Consider the following 16179-nt stretch of genomic DNA (forward strand, 5'->3'; position numbering starts at 1 on the left):
CCAAACCATAGTGCAAATTAAAAAAACGGTCAGGGTGTGAGAAAAATACATAGTGACACCCTTCCAAACCCTTCATTGTGCAGGCTTTTGATATCGGTGAGCCTATGGAAAGCCACACCTTCACGCAAACCCCCCTTGACTGCAGAGCAGGTGTGAGCCACATGAGTCATCGCGGTGATGATAGACAGATAGAGTGATGGATAGAGTACGACGGGAGGAAGATGAATATGTGGAGAAAGAAAAATGAGTAACAAAGCAAAAGGAGACAGAAAGAGACATTTCAAGATAATGGAGAGAGGGATAAGGTATTTTGTAATCCGATGGGTCAAACATGAGCAGACACGCACTCGCATCTGAAAATAGATCCAAAACGAGTCAATGGAGGGGGTGATGGCGGTGGATTTAAGCCAAAAAACTTGATGCACTAGTCGTAGCCAACACTGGAAATGTCATGATGTTACTCCAATGAAAGTGCCATGATCCATGAACAAGAGCGGGTGGGGAGGGGGGAGGGGGGGTGGGGGCGGAGGGATAGGGTAAGGACATGGGTGAAGCAAGAATGGTGCAAAAAATGGAATTGAGATGGCAAAGGGGAGGAATTCAAATGAAGAGAACGCAACAAAGCTGTATAAAAAAGATGGGAAAGTATGGCGTGATCTGAGTGCGGGCAATAAAAGATTGAGTTGGGGAAGAGAAAATGGGAAGATATAGAAGATGAAAAAAAAAATTGAAAGAGGGGGAAGGGCAATGGCGAAAAAAGCTGTGCCGATGGGGCAGCGCTGTGGAGGTAAACAGAGGGAGCAGGACGTTGCTCTAGGCTCTGGCAAATAAATAGGAAAGTGCTGACATTTGCACACTGAGCCTTCTCAGAAAGAGAGAAAGAAAGGCAGAAGCAAGAGAGACAGAAAGATTGTCGGAGAGGGGTGGTGGCGAAGTGCAAGGATGTGTATGTGTGTATCAGGTTGAGCGTATGTATGTGTATAAGGACGAAACTTCGTTCAAGACTGCAGTATTCCTTACAAACACACTCTTGCACACGCACACACACAGAGCCCTCCTCAGTCTTTCTCTCCCAGCTACCCCTTGATCTAAAAATAGCCGTTCCACTCTCCTACAAGAGGCAGCAACCATTCTGAACCAATCAACACGGTCTGTCAAAGGCATCGGCATCCACCACCCCTTAGTGTGTATGTGCGTGCGTCCATGTGCGCGTGCATGCATTTGTGCAACAAGGGGAACTCCTGACTGAGGGTAATAAAACTGCCCCTCCCTTCTGCACCGGTTAGAAATGGTGGGAAAGTGATCCCTCCTAGAAAACAATAGCTCGGAAAACAAAAAGAAAGCAGGAGGGAGAGAAAGGGGAACAAAATGAGGAGGGGAAAGGAGTGCGGGTGAGAGAGGGACAGGGAGATCTGGCTGCAGTTGAAACAGGCTTCAAAGGAATATTAATGTGATCCTGTGCAAGAGCTGAAGACAGGGGAAGAGAAGGGGGAAGAGGGAGGGTAGATGGGGAAGAGAGAGAGAGAAGGCAAGGGGGAAAAGGGGCGTGAGAATTTATGACATCGCTATCTCCCATCCGTGTAGCTCCACCCATGCACCTTTCTCCAGGTGAATCTGCAGCTCAAGCCTTCACTGCCCGCCTGCATTCTACTCACACCTGATGCGGTGTAGTAGCCACCAGGGATTTAATCATCAGAGCAAGCACATGCAGAGTTTTACTTCCAACTCTACAAGCACGACGATGATACCTGATCAGTGAGCAGCTGAGGAAGTGCAACTCTGTTCCCGGTGACAGTAAAGACGCAATGCAGTGACCTCTGTCCCACCCCAGAGGGTGCTATACCCCATGCTGCATACTGTACATACTGCAACCTAAAGGTCAATGCTTCTACATGACTGGACATCCAGCAGGAGACAGACGGCTAAACCCCAGACAGACTTCTATTTGACTGCTATTTTGTGGTCAGGCTCATATCTTTTGAGAAAAGTTTCAATTCTGAGCAAATGCATTTAGTTTTTATATTGGACATCAATGATAACAAGTGCAACCAAACATTTCCCTTGAACTGTCCTCTTCTTTTCAATGTTATTTATATTGAGTCTAAGGATAAATGTTCCGTTTTTTACATTGTTTTTCTACATTTATGTCACTGTCTATTTGTCTGAGTCATATTATATTAAGAAAGGAGAACCACTAAGTAACTATTTACAAAGTTGAACCAATGTTATAGTGCATTGCTATTGCATTGTTTCAATGATTAAAAAATAAATAGTGAAAAACAAGTATTTTGAGTACTGATTTAACATCCCTAAAAGTATTGCATTTATCCATACAGGTATCTCCGTTATCCTGATCAATTTTCTATTTAATCTCTTTTTTTCTGGGGTGTCTGTCAGTATTGACTCTTATCATCTTATATTTGCCTGTGAATGTGTGTGAGTGCACAAGCTCGGATGTCCCCAGGCTAAAGTAGTGGGAGGGGAACAGGAGGCCTGTGCTTCAGAAGCATTACGCAGGGCAGCACCACGCATGAGATCTAGATCACACCCTAACACAAACACGGGCTCCTGCACATTCTTAAAGGGTAAACTGCTAGTGCACGGGAGAGCACAGGAGAGCACATCAAGAGTACAAAGAAAAGAGAACTGATCAGGAAGTGGAAAGAAATGTCATCATAGGACAAAAGTTTGATGCTATGTATCTTTGACCTTGGAATAATGGAGACAATGCCAATAAAACCTGTGGAAGAATGCCCGGTACAGTATAGATATCTTGCCTACACATCAATCTAGAAAACCAGAAGCAATCATTGGCTGACTGAGGTGTGTTTGGCCATCGAACATCTGGGCTGATACTTTAAAGTCCATTTAAAAAAAAAAAAAGCAAATAAAAAGTTAAAGAATTAATTAATAGCTAGTGGTTTTGAGATGTCATTCACAAGTCTTTTTTCTTCTTTTGCTCTTCCTATTGACTGTTTGCTTTCTTGCAACTAATGTCTTCCCTACCGTGACCAGTCTTTAGTACTAAGACTACAACATGGACTACAAGAGCAAATGGAAACTTTTTAGTTTTTTAGAAAGTACATCTCATTTCCAAGAGGCTTCCCTTCTAGAGGTTACATGACAGAACTATGTTAAGGATCCTGCAAGAAACCTTGCTGACTGTTCTTGTTCTTATATTTCAGAGGGTTAGAAACTTTCAGCTGGACTAAGACTGCGGGGTCGAAATAATACACATGGCTTATTTGTTAAGGAGTGACAAAAACAATGTCATTTACAAAAAAATGCTCATTTTTGTTTATGTTAATAATAAGTTATGCCTCAGTAAAAGGTGTCTTTTCATTGCCATCTGCTGTATGTAGTGGTGATGATTATGGTAAACATCTGTGCGCACATTAATATAACTGAAAATAAAATCACATCAAAACTGCAAATCCCGATCTTCCATTTGAGCAAGTCCCACACACACACAAAACAAAACATGACTAGATTTGTCACATCAGTGAAGTTATTCCAGACAATCTATCTCCAGTTATTGCGTTCACGAGATTTTCAGAAAACTTGACCTCTGACCTTGAGGTCACTGAGTTTCGAACTCGTCAGAGATGTGGTATCAGTTTGAACCTCCTACGCTGCCTCCTTCTCGAGTTATCGCATTCATAAAATTAGGTGTCCACTCCGCCTGCCCGCCATTTGCCATTCTTGATGATGTCACAAGATGATGCAAAAGACTTATGCATAAGCAAACATGCAAAACAACAGACAAAACATCTGAATTGTTGTTTTCAAGTTGTGAGTAGGATCTCCAAATATTGCACTGCATTAATTAGTTATAGTCTATTCTTTGATTAGTATAAACCTGAAGTGATAAGAGGCTGTAGCTCAGGTGATCGAGTGGATCACCTTCCAATCAGAAGGTCGATGGACTGATCCCTGACTGAATGTTACTAAGCACTAACAAAGCATAGATAAAAGTTAAGAAGGGGAATGAGTAGTAAAAAAGTGCTTTATGTGTTAAATAGCACTATATAAGTATCAGTCCATAACCGACTTAGAATTAGTTTATTTTGGTTTATAACTCGGACTCAGCTGCAGCCTCAAAAATAAAACTATGCTATTAGTGATGGTGAAACGGACAATGAAGTCAGCAAACAGACCAGGTTAGGTGTCTCTGTGATATAGGTAATGCTAGCATGCAACTAGGCAGGAAGCGTCTGTAAAAGAGTAAGTTGCTTGACTAGCTAGCTGTCTGTGTGCTGTCAGTCTGTTAGCCGCTAGCAGAGACTGCTGCTTCATAAACCGCTAGCCTGTTCCACTTAATCATTTCCAGGACATAAAACAGTCAACTCTCATCATCTCCCTGGGATTCCACACTAATGGGGTTTTCTCTTATAACAGGTCCTTCCACACCCATCACATAGCTTACAAACACAGTATAGATGTGTTTAGATGCCTATTAAATGTTGCACTCTACTTTCAAGGTGTAAGAACACACCTATACACTGACACGCACAACCTTGGAGGCTCTTATATGGATCAGCAACGGGGCTTAGCTAGATTACAAATCAGTGCAGAGCAGAATGGATAAAGTTTGCTTCCAGTCCCATTGTGACACTTCCGCCATGAGTAAGACTATATACCCTGCTGCTTTGAAAGAAGGACACAGAAATCCAGCTGGCTATAAGTTGCTCATTACATCTGTACATGTGAAAAAAATCTGCAATTTCACTAGCGCTGGGATAGTAGGGTATCGTCTCATTTTCTCAGCAGCCCACTTGGCACCTCTATTGTTTTTTCTTCTTTATCTGCTAAAAGCAGTGCAAGTGGCCCTCCAGCCCCGGAGAAGCTACTCTGGGGGGTCAAACACTGGATTGGGCTGACATCTACCGGTGGGAGGGACAACACCTCTGCACACCAATAAGCCTCTACCAAAGTGATATCACTACCTCTTGTCATCTATTTTACTGGCTTGTTCTCCATCAAATGGAAACACTGGGCCCCAGGCCTTGGATTAAATGGGCTTAATGATGAATAGAGGTTTGGATCCGCCTCCAGATTGTAACAGGGTGGGGTAGACATCTGACTAGGGGGCTTTCAGTACTACAACCCCTTTCTTAGCCAGGAGAGGAGAGGAGCAATGGTGCACAAATACCAGCATCTTCATTCCATGGCAGGGTAAATTTCCAAATTAATAAAAGCTTCACGGTGCTGGGTAAAATATAGTAACAGCAATAACGGCAGATAACCTAATCTAATATAAGCCCACTGTATCTTAGCAACCTTGTTAATTCTGTGAGGAGCAGTGGGGTAAGCAGCAGAAGCACAGCATCCATCATCAAAGACACACCCAGCAGCAACACACACACGCACACACACCAATTACTCAAACTCCCAAATCCACGACACCATGCAGATGCACATGCTATCTTGCCATTACCTGCTATCTCAATCACACGTGCTAAAGATCAAGGCATACACATGTGCAAGAGTACGCATATAGTCACATGCACACAGAACCTCAGGCTTACTGTAAGCAGTCAGGAGAATGGAGGGGGTGTGGAGCGGAACAATGGGATCCTAATCGTCGGGCTGCATTTCAAAGCCTCTCCCCTCTACAACACTGTTTCTAGATAAGATTTGAAAATGCTATTTATATCCATGGGGAAAGGAGCCAACCAGCAGCTTGATTTTCATTTATTTGAAGTCAGATCTAAATTGGGGTGGAGTTACATAATGCAACTAGTGCGACACTCCACCTGCTACTACTGAGCCAGCCGCTGAAGAAAACTACAGAGGGAAACAACTCAAAAAGGCACTGGGCCCACGCTAGCACTGTGGCTAATAATTAATCCATTGGCTTAATAACCACTGCTTACTATAACCAAAGGAGCCTGGCTCATCCGTGTGGGCATAGCAATGGGCCGATTTGCATCTCAAATCCAAACCTACTACAAAGTGGCCCGGCCAAAATCCGGCAGCCGTGTCGCGCCAAGGACAAAACAACACAACACAGCATGGCCCAGTCCCCCCTACGCACCAGATGTGCAGAGAAAGAAGGACGGAGAGAGGAAGACAGTTCTGTTCTTCACAGCTGTGTCCCAGGCATGCAGGGAGGGACCATTCCCAGCCCGGCTCATGCAACTCTCCCCCTGCCTGCCTCCCTGGAGATGAGGCAGCTCCATCCCAGCCTGAGTAAAAAAAAAAAAAAAAAAGGAGGAGGAGAGGTGGTAGGATGGACATGTGGAGTTGAGGGAGGGTAAATTGGAGCCCAACCCTGAGAGGATTAACAGAGCAATTCACACTGGATAAAAAAGAAGGTGAACACAGAAAAGAAGACAGATGGGAGCAGCAGTGGGAGTACTCTGAAAACAAAGAGGGAGGACAGAAAAAGGAAGAAGGAGAGGAAAGGGAGTTGTACGGTAAAATGGGAAGACGGGGAAAAGACTGGTAATGGGAGTGTGTGAGAAGAGAGATGCAGAGGAATAAATAAAACACATGGAGATGAATAGAACATATAAAGGTACAAGAAAAGAAGAAGGAAAATGGGGGAAGAGAACCCCGAGTGCTCCCAGATACGCCTGACTATCTATAGTTTCAGTCTCTCTTTAGCCTCACAATTTATTCCGTTCTTCTGCCTAAATAGGCAAAGACTGTGGGGAATATTCGTAACTTGAAAGCCAAGAGTCAGAGTCAGTATATAATTGTTCTTTGAACATGACAGAATGACATTTGATCACGAGACTCAACATCAACACTTAAATGTTTTTTCAAATTTTTCCTTATCAAATTGTCAAAAAGGTTTGGAGGAGTCCTTAAAAAAACCCTGGCATCTGCCTGATCAAGGAAAAGAAAACTACTGCATTGGCTCCATTTTTCCTGTGCTCAGGAATTGTTTATTGATAGCTTGGGTATGAGGTAATAACTGTTGGGTGGGTTCTTTGTTTAGTGTTATATGTGTGAACAGCATGTACAGTGGTGTGAAAAATTGTTTTCCCCCTTCCTGATTTCCAAGTGTCTGGAAAGGGTTACAAAGACATTTCTAAGGCTTTGGGACTTAAATGAACCACGGTGAGAGCCATCCATCCATCCATCCATCCATCCATCCATTCGCTTCCGCTTATCCTTTTCAGGGTCGCGGGGGGCGCTGGAGCCTATCCCAGCTGTCATAGGGCGAGAGGCGGGGTACACCCTGGACAGGTCGCCAGTCTGTCGCAGGGCTAACACACAGGGACAGACAATCATTCGCACTCACATTCACTCGCACATTCACACCTAGTGGCAATTTGGATTATCCAATTAACCTATCCCCACAAGCTGCATGTCTTTGGACGGTGGGAGGAAGCCGGAGTACCCGGAGGGAACCCACGCAAACACGGGGAGAACATGCAAACTCCACACAGAAAGACCCCGGCCTGATGGTGGAATTGAACTCAGGACCTTCTTCCTGTGCGGCAACAGTGCTAACCACCGTGCTGCCCCGGTGAGAGCCATTATGCACAAATGGAGAAAATTTGGAACAGTGGCGAACCGTCCCAGGAGTGAACGGCTGACCAAAATTACCCGAAGAAGAAGACAACGACTACTCATCCAGGAGGTCACAAAAGAACCCAGAACAATATTAAAGAACCGCAGGCGTCTCATTTAAGGTCAGAGACTTTTTTTAAAAAGTGAGTAGTTATGGTCTACAAAGAACATTTACTTCGACAAGTTTTCAGGTCCATGCTTGTATGACCAAGTAGTTCACACATATTACAATTAAGGATTGCTGGTGGGTTTTTTAGTTTGGTTGTTAGTGAACGGTGAGCTCTCTATTTGTGAATTGTATCAGCTCCTTTGCAAACTCCTTAACATCTTTTTCCTCACTCCCCTAAGGCACACAATATATTCTCAAATTATTGCCTCTCAGTCTATTCTGCAGGTCTTCACATCTAGCTGTTAGGTTCATATCTAGGCGCAGCAGATATCTTATTGCTCTCTCTTTTCCCATTCTCTTCTGCGGCATATGATATTCCACCTCTGTAGTTCTTTTTCTATTTTTACATTTCAGCTTTTAGTTTCGCCATAAATGCCTCTGGCTTTGCAAGGTTGTGTTAGCATTGTTTTAGTATACTTGATTATGTGTGTTAGCACTTGCCGTGTCATTGCCAGGTTGATTTTGTTTCATTCCTTTACTTCACGTTTAACTGTTTACTTGAGCCTCTGCCTCTAGAGGCTGGTGCCATTGTAAAAATACTTTATATAGCTGAGATTTCAGAGATTTGTTAGGATATTAAATATTCAAATGGACCAAGCTCTGCTTTTAAAGCCAGATTTACTAAACAGGGCAAAACAAGGCTTGTGAGGGCAAACCCCAAATGGGTTAGTTTTGCGGTGATCTACAAAGGTTTTGCTGTTTTATGCATATGTCATGCCCAATCTGCCAGCTGTGGGTAATTACTAACAGGACAGACTTGTTCACTGTAATCAGAAAAGCATTTAAATATAGGTCACACGTACACGTTAAAAGTAGGCCTATGTGGCAGTCTGCCTGACAGAGTCATTATAATGGAAACAAGCTTCATTAATTGACAGGTTCCAATGTAGAACTGTAAACTGCAACAATATTTTGACACAGCGTTATGCAGCATTCATGTATTAAGACAACTTACAACACTTGAAGGGATAAAATGAACCAGAAATGTTTGATTGACAAACGTTTATTTCTATACTTTGCAACTGGTGGACAGTACCAGCACAATTTATCTATGCTATCTATCAATGTTAATTAAAAGGATAAACAATCATAGATTACAGATGTTTGCCCATCTGTGATCTATCCCTCACGTGCTGTCAGTGCATGCAGCTGAATTTGTGTAGATCTACGACTAAAAACAGCCATATTCGATCATAGCTACGAAATCAGAGTGAAAACTGTTTGCACTGTCTGTGGTTCAGTTTAAGTTTACAAGTTGAATTAATATTTCACTGTTTAAGTGTAATAAAACTTTATTAAGGGAAAAATGTGTTTAGTTTATTAAACGGACCAAAAACAAAAAGCACCTTCAAACTATCAAACCATCTAAAACATCAAAATGAAAAAATAGACCGCTTTTTAAGACTTCCTGTGCCTGATATCAAACCGGGGCCTGAGTATATTCAGGATAGGGTCCAAAGACAACATCGTCCTCGCTCTGGTCTCTCTGTTTTTCAGGCATTTAGCTTTGAACCTCATGAAATTCCTGCTACAGAAGCCACAGTATTCTGAAAAGGACCAACACCAAAAAATGAAAGAGTTGGAAGAATTTTGTTGTTGCTGGTGTAAGCTGACTCCCTTTGGGTGAAGGTTCGAGGTCACCTCTGAATTCACTAAACAAATTTTGAATTAGGTGGCTATATAATCTATACCTTTTTTTTTAATCCAAGAGGCTCAGTTGCAAAAACGCAACCTCCCGGCTTCGTACACACAATCTTCTCAGTGTCTTTGTAGATACTGACAGCAGTTTGTTTAACGCCATAAAAACCTTAGTAAATCTGGCTCCTACCTTTATCAATGCGTTTTTAGTAGTTTCAGTGTTAGAGGGCAAATGTCAGAGGCAAGATTTAGGAAGATTTAGGAAAATCAGCATTGGTATTACAATAAAACACAGAACTTGTTGAAATAAAATTGACTCTCATCCAGTCTTAAAAATTACCGCCTTCAAAGGCTCATCAGGCAAGTTTTCTAATAAAAAGTTACCATACTAATAAATACTAAAACTAAGGATATTTCCTCTCTCCTTTTGATTTGATTTTAGTTACTTTTTTAAAGTTCACAAAATCATTTCAGTTACTTTTACTGTTTGTGAAAAGTTTTCATTTGTATTTTAGTAAACTATAATTTTTTTCCACATCTAGTTTTACAGTGAAACCTTTGAGAGTGCACTGCAAAAGGAAACCTAGATTCTTTCCAGCAGTTTCTTTAAAGAAGCCTATGTGAAAATGACTGAGCTTCTCACTTTATTTAATACCAGAATAAACATCTTAATGAGTTTATGGTGTCAATTGCTAGCTTGAAGTCTTCTTTAATGCATTGTGATGTTCATTATGCACATTTTGGTCCCATTTAGAGAAAAACAGGTGATTAAAAAGGAAAGTATGCATTAGAGTGTGGCAACATTGTCATTTACAATGTTCCCTGCTTCTTATCCATATTCATACTTTGCTTGTGTGCATTCATCTCCAAATGCCCAACTCAACACTTCAATGCTTGATACAAAACCCGTCCAAAACAGCGTCCACGTTAATGCAGTTTATGGTTACTCTACAACACTACCTACAAACAATATCGAATGACAAAAGTACCAGCAGTCAAAGCAGGTGGTGTGAGGCAGTGAATTGCAAACTACCCACCATCAGAGTTGCCACAGTCATCCAAATGTTAGTCCCACCACAGGTGAGCTCCTTGCAGTCACTCTGCATCACACTTACCTGAACTTCTCTTTATGATCCAAATATTACTAAAAACCTGCAGCCACCTGCAGCTCTCCACAAAGGCCTCAGGTACTAATGTTTTATTAACATAGCCATAAATATTGAAAAGACACTTACTAATGAAGCTGCGTAGAAAAGTTCCAGAGACAATTTACAGCAGCAAGGAGTACGGGGGCCTTGATTATGTCACCCTTCTTTCTCTTTCGTTGTCCTTCATCTTATTTCCCACACCATGGCTGGAATGCCCCTGCAGCTCACCCTCCACCCACCCACCCACACACACACACACACACACACACACACACACACACACACACACACTTACCCCTCAGCAGCCTCCATCTTCTTCCCCAATCTATGTTTTTCTTGTTCAATGAAATCAATGGATTGGAGGGGCTTGACAATCTGCCACACCCCTTGCAAATATTAATCATAAACCACAGGCTCTGAGTATAATGAGGCTTGTTTTTAATGACAACAGGCGTGATGAATGTGTCTGTGGCTCGGCGTTGCATTACAATATAGCCAGTCAGGAGTGCGTGCACGTGTGTGCATGTAGTAAGAAGGTTGGGCGAGAGTGTGGCTGTTGGGGGATGAGGTATCACAGCTTTTCCCCCATGTAGCATGACATTTCGATGGCAGAGAGCCCACGGCAAGCCAGCTCTCTGTGGCATTTCCAACAGCTGTTTATGCACACATACACACAAGCTAAATGTTCACTGGGCATTTTATAAACACGAGTGCTAGTATGTAGAATGCACGAGAGCAAGCATTCACACATTCATTTTACTATAGGCCTATTTTACTATAGCCCTATTACTATTACTACTATTACTATTACTATATGCCATTTGAAGTATAGGTGAGGGCAAAAAAGAAATCAGTAATTTTCACATTGGATGTACACAAGTCACAGGGGTTCAAGCAGGGAAACACACTATCTATAGTAGCTGACAAGAAATTAAAAAATAAAGTATGTATACAGTGAATTCTATTTTGCCACCAACGCTATTTCACAATGTGGGTAATTTGGGTTTTTGTCTACCTAGTATGACACACGCCCACATCCACTAAATGTAATTTTCTCAGTATCTCACTGCAGAAGAATGTTTTTGAGGTTCTGATTCCAAATTTTTTTAACTTCCTCCTGAAAAATAATTAGATTTAGTTTTTAATGTTCGCAAGTAAGAAAGGCTGGCTCCAATTTTTATTTTATTTTTTTTACAATTTCCAGCTTAACAGCATTAAAAAGCTTACAGCTTGGTACACACATGGTTTTGTTTTCTATGGATGAGTTTTCCCTTCATGTCATCTACACCGTGGGTGATTTTTTGTTTTTCATAACGCATCCATTTGGATACTGTAAAGCGGACATAGCTTGCGCCATTGCTCCAAAAGCTGCCAAACAGAACAAATAATATGACTTGCTGTGCAATACAGGCTGTCGAAAAAAAGGCTGCGCTACAGTCTTGGTGAATGACACTATTAGTTCTTTATTAGTTTGTTAGTTACTACACTAACAGGCAGATGTGTGTGTTGGTGTGCATCACTCATACACTGGAAGGTGTTTACTAACCAAGCTTACTTACACAACCAGGCAGCATTGCATCCTCTGCAGAGATGGGCAGCAATGCGTTACAAGTATTACAGTAACGCATTACAAGTAACGTGTTACTGTAATCCGATTACTTTTTCAAGTAATGAGAAAAAAGGGATTACTATTGCAAAAAAAGTAATTAGATTACTGTTACTTTCACGTAAGCACGCTGCGTTACTGCGTTACTAAAACCGTGATTCTTTGCGAGCAGTGTTGGGACTAACGTGTTATTAAGTAACGCGTTACAGTAACTACGTTATTATTGTGGTAACGAGCACGGTAACTAGTTATTATACCAAAATCAGGAACGCGTTACTTGTTACTGGGATTTTAGATAGGGTCGTTACTCGTTACTTCGTGTGGTGGCTATCGCGGAGCTTCCACAGATTCAGTAACATTAGCAAGTGGTGGAGGCCAGCAGGTGGATGAAGGGAAAGGGACGCAGAAGGAAAAGAGACCCGAGGCGGCCGCCGGTCCAAGTGTGAACTGAACCTCAGGTAAGAAGTTATGACCTGCAGTCTCTCTGGGTCAGATATGAACCAAGTTTAGGTGGAGTTTATTTTTGTTATTCTGACTTTTTCTGTACTGCGTGCTAGCTAGCATGACAGAGTTTCTATACAGCTGGGTGGGTGCTATGAAGTTAATGATGTTGAACTTTATTTTGTTCATAAGTTATTAGAGTTGCCAACCGTCCCGTCTGGTATTCAGAGGAAATATTACGCGTTTCTTATTGAGGTGAAAAGGAACAGTTTGTGCCGTAATTCAGCTACAATGAAAAAGGCACAAAGCTGGAGTTATTCTGTGTCTTTGCTGCACAGCTGCCTCTTCTTCTCTCATCCTCTCACCCTCCCTCTCCCGTTTCTACTTCAATCATGAAAACTGATCAATGATCAGCTGATCGGCTTTTCTCTCTTGTTTGTTTATCGCTCACTTTGCGCCAGAAAGAGGAAACCAGCGGAGGTCGCGTTAAACAACAGCAGCACGTTTAAGCTTGATCAGCTGTTGTTAGAATTTATTTAATATTAATTTCTAGTATCAGCTGATGTTTGCTGGAGCCACAGCTGTAAAGCTGCTGGTCATGATATCAGTTTGGTTATCTGGTGAGAGGGAAACATGAAGATGAAACCAGGAGATGTCCTTACTGACTCATAAGAGCTGTGATGGAGAAACAGGTTTACCTTTTAGGTGACATGAATGAGTTGAAGGGAAGTTATGAACTGTTTCTGAGAGACAAATAACACCAGGATCCCTTTCTATGTAGCTGACAGCTGGTAACTGTGCAGGTGCGGATCTAGCAAAGTGTTGCCAGGGGGGCCAGGTAGGGCATTAACAGGGAAAGGGGGGCACAAAGAAATACTTTTCTGTCTTATTCTCATTTAAAATGTCTCGCTTTTAAAAAATAATTATCTGAATCTTACAACAAACGATTGATAGATTGATACATATATACCATCAGAACAGTGTACATCACTGTCACAACAGTGTTTATTTTCATTCAAAGGCTTTATGATTTTTCCTATAATGGTAGTCAAAATACCCGGGACGATTTTCTGTCCCAGTCCAGCTCTGTATGCAGCTCATCTGCAGTCTGGTGTTACCTACATCTTCCTATTCAGAAGGCAGAATTTCCGAGTTCTGAGTACAATCGAAAGCACCACGACTGCAGTTTTTGTGTTGGATGTAAAAAGCGAGGATAGAATGGCTAGGATAAAATCAGGCGTGGGCTTTCTCTCATGGAAATGTGCACATTATTTTTTCCTTTCTATTGGTAGGTGGCACAGTGCACTGTGGCAAGTAAGCAAGCTAGAAGACTGGCAAAGTTATGGAAGAAACACATTAACAAGAGAATTCTGAGTAAAACCAAAGTTACTTTCCCTAGTAACTAGTTACTTTGAAAGTAACGAGTAACTTGAAGTAACTGAGTTACTTTTGAGAGAAGTAACTAGTAATGTAACTAAGTTACTATTTTAAAGTAACTTACCCAACACTGTTTGCGAGTGACTCATGACAGTGACGTAAGCGAGTGCCACGTTCGTTGCAACAGCTGCGTGCAGATCAACAATGGATAATATAACGAGTGCGGCAGAGAGTATGACCGTGCAGCGTTTAAAGCGTGGAAGTACTGACCTTACTTTGAGTTTGTTTCCGTAAAAAGTGACAAAAACATTAGCGTCCGCTGTTCACTGCGTGGGAAGAAAACTTCTTTTTACAGGGAAAAAACCCCTAAACTTCCGAGCAGAGCAAGCACCGACAGTACGCCGCCACGGGAATGTCAAACTCCCAGATCCTTCCACTGACCACTACGACACACCTGCACCAGGGCAAACCTCCGCCTATGCCACTCCTGCTATACAGGTGAAAATAGAGCAACAGGACCGCTGAGTCTTTGATTTTATTTATTTTCTGCTGTGGTTTACGTGCATTTATTTGAAAGAGTGAATGTAAACACAAAAAACTATTTTATTTTATGTGCTGGAATGTGCAGAAAATAGGTTTAAATGTTAAACAAATTTCTTCCAGTCAGAGAATGTTGCATATAATTTAATGTTTGCTTCATGCGTAAAGTTAAAAGATTAAAACTAATAAAACTAGTTTCAAAAAGAGGCTTTTTCTTTTGATTAAATTTTATATGATGGATTATGCAGAAAAAATAGAATTGGGCTGAAAGATCTATTGCTTTATTACGGTTGTTATATTCATCTTTTATATACAGTTTACAGATGTAGCTTAATTTATAAATAAGCTCAGTGCTGAAAAACTCTTACCTTTTTATTTCCTAATAATCCGTAATACCACTTTGTGGCTACCACTTGGGATAGCAATAAACAGCATGACCTGTTGACTAAATTTATTTGACAGTTCCTACTTTGCCCAAGTACTGGAGACCCCAAAATTAATACTGATGTGATATGCATAACAGTTTAATTTAAGAGACTTCGCCTGCATTTGATGTGCAGGAGCATATCTAAAGGAATAGTCACATCTCAGATGGGAGGCTATTGTGAAAATAACATTTATTATCCAGATTTTGCTCAGAATTAACAAAATTATGTGCCGATTTCAAATTTAAACTGGCTATCAGCACAAAAGTCCTTGTGTGCTACCAAAAAATTTTAAATATAGGAAAATTAGATCAAAAGTATTTTTCTGTTGTGTGTGTGTGTGCAATTTCTGTGAACCAACTCGCTGGCTGATTTACGGAATTCAGAAAACAACATATTTAAAAGATAATGGATATTGTCATTTTGAGGATTACAAAATGCAAACAAATACCGAGCTGTGTGTGTTATATCTATGACTGCTCCATTAATCGGCCAGGTACCATTCTCTTGTTAGAAGCCAAAATGAGTTTGAGAGCAGCTCTATTGATTTCAATAGAAGTGCTTACACTGGCATCGGTATAGCTGTACATTTTTGATATCTCCTTTAGAAGCCCCCCACCCCCCACCCCACCCCTCTGCCTCCAATTCCCTTCTCTCTCTCTTTCTTTCTCCTCCACTTTCTTCCACCCCCACCTCCTCCTTTATCCTTCCAAGATGCTCATGCGAGGCTGCAGCAGTACAACCACAGATTTACGCATCCCAGTTTGAACATGGAACAACAACATGGAAAAAAAAAACCCCCACTCACCTCACTTATTAAACGTCAATTAAAATGAGTAAAGATCGAAGGGTGGAGAGCGGTTAGCCTCTGAAATGTATAGCTATTGGCTAAGATAAGCAATGGGGCTCTTAATCTGTTGGCGTTCAGGGTTTGTAGTGGTACATATGTGCTGAGGCCTAATCAGATCAGGTATCGATTGGTCTTCATAGAGGAGGAAGCTTAATGCTCTCCCTGCTCCTCTGCGATATGTCTCACTCATATGAAGGAAGGTAGAGAAGCTCAAAGGCAGAGGGAGGAACAGACCAACGGTTATGGTACTGCAATAAGGGTTACAGGTCAAGGTTATACTGACAGAAAGCCACTGAGAATCAGTGTCTCATTTCTGATCAGAGCAAATGGTCACATTCATGCTGAGAGGGGAATCATTTGATGGGCAGGACAAATGCACAACCACAACTCCAATCCTGATTGGGACAAACAAGTCCCAAGAGGTGCAGCTGTCAAGACGATTTCTGGGGCAAAAGAGTCGT

The 16179-nt window shown here is 41.7% G+C and overlaps 1 protein-coding gene across 12 annotated transcripts in view; it reads right to left on the reverse strand.

Annotated features, from left to right (window-relative positions):
• The window catches only part of gphnb (gephyrin b), a 110874-nt gene that overhangs the window by 77076 nt on the left and 17619 nt on the right, over nt 1-16179 (reverse strand). The window lies entirely within an intron of this gene.

Source organism: Aulonocara stuartgranti (genome assembly GCF_965226115.1).
Source record: "Aulonocara stuartgranti genome assembly, chromosome: 15".
In the NCBI taxonomy this organism is placed as follows: Eukaryota; Metazoa; Chordata; class Actinopteri; order Cichliformes; family Cichlidae; genus Aulonocara; species Aulonocara stuartgranti.